This window comes from Babylonia areolata, chromosome 8 (assembly GCF_041734735.1).
Source record: "Babylonia areolata isolate BAREFJ2019XMU chromosome 8, ASM4173473v1, whole genome shotgun sequence".
Taxonomy (NCBI): Eukaryota; Metazoa; Mollusca; class Gastropoda; order Neogastropoda; family Buccinidae; genus Babylonia; species Babylonia areolata.
Window position 1 is genome coordinate 44,361,674 of NC_134883.1, and position 7,500 is coordinate 44,369,173.

The following is a 7,500-nucleotide window of genomic DNA, read 5'->3' on the forward strand; positions in this document are numbered from 1 at the left end:
TCACCCACTTTTTTTTTCAACTCAATGAAATTGGAGCTGTCACTTCAGTTGAAAAGACCAGAGTCTCTCTGTCTGTCTGTCTGTCTGTCTGTCTATCTGTCCCTCTCACTCTCTCTGTGTGTCTGTCTGTCTGTCCCTCTCTGTCTCTCACTCTCTGTCTGTCTGTCCCTCTCTGTCTGTCTGTCTGTCCCTCTCTGTCTCTCTCACTCTGTCTGTCTGTCCCTCTCTGTCTCTCTCACTCTGTCTGTCTGTCTGTCCCTCTCTGTCTCTCTCTCTGTCTGTCTATCTGTACCTCTCTCTCTCTCTCTCTCTAGTCTCAAAGTGCTCAGTGTGTGTTGAAAGTACGTGACTGACACAGAACCACAAACCGTAAAGAAAGAAAGAAAGAAGAAGAAAAAAAACAACTGACACAGCGCTTGTGCATCTGAACCGAAAGGGGAAGAACACTGACACACACACGCGCGCGCGCGCACTAGCACACACACACACACACACGCACACACACACGCGCGCGCGCGCAAGCACACTCACATTTTTTTTTACTTCTTTAAAAAAAAAATATATTTATTATTTTTTTATCGTCTTATATCACTAATAGTGAAAAGACGCTAAATTAAAGAACGAACACACACACACACACACACACACACACACACACACACACACACACACACACACACGACACATCTAATATCACTCAAAAGTGAAAAGACGTTAAATCAAAGAAAGATACGCACACACACGAACACACACACACACGATCTAGGAAAAGCTGGTGCGAGTGTAGTATTATTAGTATGGGGGGTCAGTACAGCATTAGCGCACAGTGCAACACTGGTATACGACATACGTATGTATAAACTGTGTAATATCAGGTTCATTTATCATCATAAGCATCAGTTTAGGGCAGTAGTATTGCATATTGGGCATAGCATTCGTACTGGAAAAAAACAACAACCAACAAACAAAAACATTAGTAACAACGCATTAGTGGTGGGCTGAGCGTTAGTCTAACAGATTAGTGTTGGAATATAGCATCAGTTCAAGGCACTGGGATTTGGTTTACCATCAGTAGTATCTGGAGCATTAGCGTTGGGCTGAGCATTAGTACAGAGCATTAGTGTCGGGTGTATTATCATTACTGCAAGGCATCGGTGTTGGGTAGGGTATTAGTGCAGGGCATTGATATTGAGAAGAGCATTTGTACAGGGGCATTGATATTGGGAAAGAGCATTTGTACAGGGGCATTGATATTGGGAAGAGCATTTGTACAGGGGCATTGATATTGGGAAGAGCATTTGTACAGGGGCACTGATATTGGGAAGAGTATTTGTACAGGGGCATTGATATTGGGAAGAGCATTTGTACATGGGCATTGATATTGGGAAGAGCATTTGTACAGGGCATTGATATTGGGAAGAGCATTTGTACAGGGGCATTGATATTGGGAAGAGTATTTGTACAGGGGCATTGATATTGGGAAGAGCATTTGTACAGGGGCACTGATATTGGAAAGAGCATTTGTACAGGGGCACTGATATTGGGAAGAGCATTTGTACAGGGGCATTGATATTGGGAAGAGCATTTGTACAGGGCATTGATATTGGGAAGAGCATTTGTACAGGGGCATTGATATTGGGAAGAGCATTTGTACAGGGGCATTGATATTGGGAAGAGCATTTGTACAGGGGCACTGATATTGGGAAGAGCATTTGTATAGGGGCACTGATATTGGGAAGAGCATTTGTACAGGGGCACTGATATTGGGAAGAGCATTTGTACAGGGGCACTGATATTGGGAAGAGCATTTGTACAGGGGCATTGATATTGGGAAGAGCATTTGTACAGGGGCACTGATATTGGGAAGAGCATTTGTACAGGGGCACTGATATTGGGAAGAGCATTTGTACAGGGGCACTGATATTGGGAAGAGCATTTGTATAGGGGCATTAGTTTGACGTACTGCACGAGTGTGGAGTATATAGGTATAGGATGAATATGGGGAACAGCATTAGCACGTGGTTTTGGTGCACAAACACTGGGCATACGTATTCTGTATCGCTTTAGCGTGTGGATTAACACTAGTATGGAGGTACAGCACTAGTATGGAGGTACAGCACTAGCATGGAGGTACAGCACTAGTATGGAGGTACAGCACTAGGTACAGCACTAGTATGGAGGTACAGCACTAGCACGGAGGTGGTTCAACACTAGCATAGAGGTACAGCACTAGTATAGAGGTCCAGCACTAGTATGGAGGTACATCACTAGGTACAGCACTAGTATGGAGGTACAACACTAGTATGGAGGTACAGCACTAGGTACAGCACTAGCATGGAGGTACAGCACTAGTATGGGGGTACAGCACTAGTGTGGAGGTACAGCACTAGTGTGGAGGTACAGCACTAGTGTGGAGGTACAGCACTAGCAGCATGGAGGTACAGCACTAGTGTGGAGGTACAGCACTAGCATGGAGGTACAGCACTAGCAACATAGAGGTACAGCACTAGTGTGGAGGTACAGCACTAGCATGGAGGTACAGCATGGAGGTACAGCACTAGTATGGAGGTACAACACTAGTATGGCGGTACAGCACTAGAGGTACAGCACTAGCATGGAGGTACAGCACTAGCATGGAGGTACAGCACTAGCATGGAGGTACAGCATGGAGGTACAGCACTAGCATGGAGGTACAGCATGGAGGTACAGCACTAGCATGGAGGTACAGCACTAGAGGTACAGCATTAGCATGGCGGTACAGCACTAGAGGTACAGCACTAGCATGGAGGTACAGCACTAGCATGGAGGTACAGCACTAGAGGTACAGCACTAGCATGGAGATACAGCACTAGCATGGAGTACAGCACTAGCATGGAGGTACAGCACTAGCATGGCGGTACAGCACTAGAGGTACAGCACTAGCATGGAGGTACAGCACTAGAGGTACAGCACTAGCATGGCGGTACAGCACTAGAGGTACAGCACTAGCATGGAGGTACAGCATGGAGGTACAGCACTAGCATGGAGGTACAGCACTAGCATGGAGGTACAGCACTAGCATGGAGGTACAGCACTAGCATGGAGGTACAGCACTAGCATGGAGGTACAGCACTAGCATGGAGGTACAGCATGGAGGTACAGCACTAGCATGGCGGTACAGCACTAGAGGTACAGCACTAGCATGGAGGTACAGCACTAGCATGGAGGTACAGCACTAGCATGGAGGTACAGCATGGAGGTACAGCACTAGCATGGAGGTACAGCATGGAGGTACAGCACTAGCATGGAGGTACAGCACTAGAGGTACAGCACTAGCATGGAGGTACAGCATGGAGGTACAGCACAAGCATGGAGGTACAGCACTAGCATGGAGGTACAGCACTAGCATGGAGGTACAGCACAAGCATGGAGGTACAGCATGGAGGTACAGCATGGAGGTACAGCATTAGTATGGAGGTACAGCACTAGTATGGAGGTACAGCACTACTATGGAGGTACAACACTAGTACGGCTAACAGTATTTAGCACGAAGCATGCCTGGTGTATAACATGTGTCTCTTCAGCAGCCCATTGAAGTAACATGGAGGTACAGCACTAGCAGCATGGAGGTACAGCACTAGCAGTATGGAAGTACAGCACTAGTATGGAGGTACAACACGAGTATGGAGGTACAACACTAGTATGGCTGACAGTATTTAGCACGAAGCATGCCTGGTGCATAACATCTGTCTCTTCAGCAGCCCGTTGAAGTTACATGGCACCTGTGAACAAAAAGGGCACAGAGAGAAAACTTGAAAAAACAACAACCCCAAACCAAAAAACAAACAAACCGTGGGTAGGGTTTATTTATAACAACGGTGTCACGTGCTTGAAAGCACATTATCCACATCCAGCTAGCTTCAGCAGTTTGCATGGAGAACAACACACACACACACACACACACACACACACACACACACACACACACAAAACAAAACAAAAAAACAAACAAAAAAAAAAAACAACAACAAAAAAAACCCCGGAAATTCTGCTCATCTGAAAACGAGAAATTTCCGTCCACGTTGCTCTTTATATATATATATATATATTGGAAAGATGTATTGCGAAAGCTGTTGACTGCCACAGCTGGCTACTTTCTAACGTTGCTTGATAGAGCTCGGCTTGGTTGCAAGTACAGACTACAGACTACTTCATAATCTCGGAAGTGAAGTCATGCACTGGCATGCAGCACTGAAAGAAGTATGGAGATAGATTTGCGAACGGCAGTAGGACTTGACCACAGTTTTTGATTCCGCGGACCGGTTACTTGAAAAAGTTCGAACGGTACACTGACGAAAAATGAGTCCAGGCCTTTACCGAAAAAAAAAGAAGAAGAATGTGAAGAAGAAGAAGAAGAAGAAGAAGAAGAAGAAGAAGAAGAAGAAGAAGAAGAAGAAGAATTAAGAAACCTTGTAGTTATAGGCAGTTAGCCTGTCAGTCAGCTTGTTATGTGATCATTGTGCATATACTAGAGGATAGTGCAATAGAACAGAATAGAATAGAATATGACTATAAGATATACCAAGTTCGTCAAGGTCATAAAGATCATTAAGAGGGCTGGGAAGAATAGTTCAGCTGACGGGCGCGATAGCCGAATGGTTAAATAGAGCATTGGACTTCCAATCTGAGGGTCCTGGGTTCGAAACGTCACTTGGTGGGTAAAGGGTGGAGATTTTTCCCATCTCCCAGGTCAGTCAACATAATTATGTCCAGACCTGCCAGTGCCTGAACCCCCTTCGTGTGCATACGCACGCAGAACATCAAACACGCACGTTAAAGATCCTGTAATCCACGTCAGCGTTCGGTGGGTTATAGAAACAAGAACATACCCAGCATGCACACCCCCGAAAACGGAGTATGGCTACCTACATGGCGGGGGGTAAATAAATGAAAACGGCCAAACACGTAAAACGTTAAATGTTACATGTTTGTCTGAGCGTGTATGTGTGCCGCGCCTGAAATTTGATTGAATGACACAGGAAACGAATGATGAACGCCCAATCGCGGGCAGCCGTCAGTCGGCTCTACCTAGGTAGGTACTGTAGGCAGCCTGTTGTGCAAATGACCCCGTGTTTGTAAAGCGCTTAGAGCTTGGTCTCCGACCGAGGATAGGCGCAATATAAGTAACCATATCAATCAATCAATCAATCATAAAGAGTGCAAAAACCTGAACTGCAAATCATATATACAGACAAGAAATGAAATACAATTACTACGTCTCCAGTAACTGAAAGCGGCGCGGCGCAAAGTGAACAATAATAGCGAAAGCCAGTTTTAAAAACTACTAATGGTAACTGACACCCAGGACCAGTCAGCTCAATCTCTCAGTGACAGCCTCTCCGCTGACGGACGGGCAAAACTCGTCAGTTGCAGTTCCGAGGTGTGAAGTGCGGTGATTCTGTGTCAAGTGAGATTGATGCAACTGATGCGGTTAGCTTGCTACAGTTGAACGAGGTCCACTTTCACATTGTGTCAGCCTAGTTTCGTGGGACAGAGTGGAGAGAGGGTGGGGTGTTAAGGTTTTATACATGTACGTATTTTTGAAACACAGCACACACATACGACATACACGCGGGTGCGCGCGTGAACACGCGCATACGGCACACGCATATATACACAACGCACACACACACACACACACACACACACACACACACAACCGGCAGACTTCTTAAGCAGAAACACACTTCGCACTGACTCGCTGGTACACACTTGAGTTTGTCAGGTCTCTCTCACTCTCTTTTACACACACACACACACACACTCTACACATACACACGCACGCACACACACACACACACACACACACACACATTCACATATGTAGACGCACACACATGCACACACTCACTCTTAATCACATACACAGACAGACAGACACACACACACACGCATCACACACACACTCTCTCTCTCTTGCATACACATAGACACAAACTGACCCACTTGCGCGCGCGCGCGTCACACACACACACACACACACACACAAAGAAGAGAAGGGAAGGGATAGAGAGGGGGGAGAGCAGTGATGAGGGGTAAGGGGGGAGGGGAGGGGAGGGGGAAGGAGGGGGGGGGAGGGGGGGAACTGAGACAGGAAAGGGAAGTAAGTGGCAAGGCCCTCGACAGAGAGAGAGAGAGAGAGAGAGAGAGAGAGAGCAAGTGGTAGTGGCTGGCCAAGCAGGACGATGTCAGGATCTTAATTGGTCTCACAGTCCACACCAAACTAAAACCCACGGCACAGCCCACACAGCCCACACACACCACACCACACCACACTACACGACACTCGCTGTTCATGCTTTTGCATTCACTGTCTCTCTCTCTCTCTCTCCCTCTACACACACATACACACAGACACACACATAGATACAGTACACACACACACACACACACACAGACAGACACGCATAAAAACACAGACACGCATAAACACACACACACACACACACACACACACGCGAACACTACGCACACACTCTCTCGCTCACACATACACTCAGACTCACAAACACATTCACACACACACACACACACACACACGCACACACACGCACACACACAGATACACACATGCACACAAATACACACACACAGACAGACGCACACACACACGCACACACGCATACACACAGACACACACACACGCACGCACGCACACACACATTCTCTCTCTCTCTTACACACACACGCATACACACAGACTCACTAACACATACACACACACACACGCACAAACACACACACACACACACGCACAGATACACACACACACACAGACACACGCACGCACACATTCTCTCTCTCTCTCTCTCTCTCTCTCTCTCTCTCTCTCACACACACACACACACACACAGCCACACAGATGTCGACAATAACAACAACAACAACACGCCACGTGCAGAGACTCGCGGTTTTCAGAGACCTTTAGTCAGTGTGAGATGCACAATATTATTTTGCCTGCATTTCTGAGAGAGAAAGATGAGAGGCTGATATACAAAGAGAGAGAGAACGAACGAACGAACGAACGTACGTATCTTATTCAAAGAGGATACTGGTGTAAGCACACTGTATGCTTTCAATGAAATCACATAAAACCATTTGATAAAAAAGAAAAAAAAAGAGTGTAAGATAAGTAGATAGTAGATAGATAAGATATAGATTTGTATTTTGTATTTGTATTTCTTTTTATCACAACATATTTATCTGTGTGAAATGGGGCTGCTCTCCCTACGGAGAGCGCGTCGCTACACTACAGCGCCATCCCCCCCCCCCCCTTTTTTTTTTTTTTTTTTTTTTTTTTTTTTTCCCTGCGTGCAGTTATATTTGTTTTTCCTATCGAAGTGGATTTTTCTACAGAATTTTGCCAGGAACAACCTTTTTGTTGCCGTGGGTTCTTTTACGTGCGCCAAATACATGCTAGTACACTGGACCTCAGTTTATCGTCTCATCCGAATGACTAGT

The 7,500-nt window shown here is 46.1% G+C and overlaps 1 protein-coding gene across 1 annotated transcript in view; it reads left to right on the forward strand.

Annotated features, from left to right (window-relative positions):
* Positions 1-7,500, forward strand: part of LOC143285201 (uncharacterized) — a 34,991-nt gene that overhangs the window by 1,592 nt on the left and 25,899 nt on the right. The gene's annotated exons all lie outside the window — the stretch shown is intronic.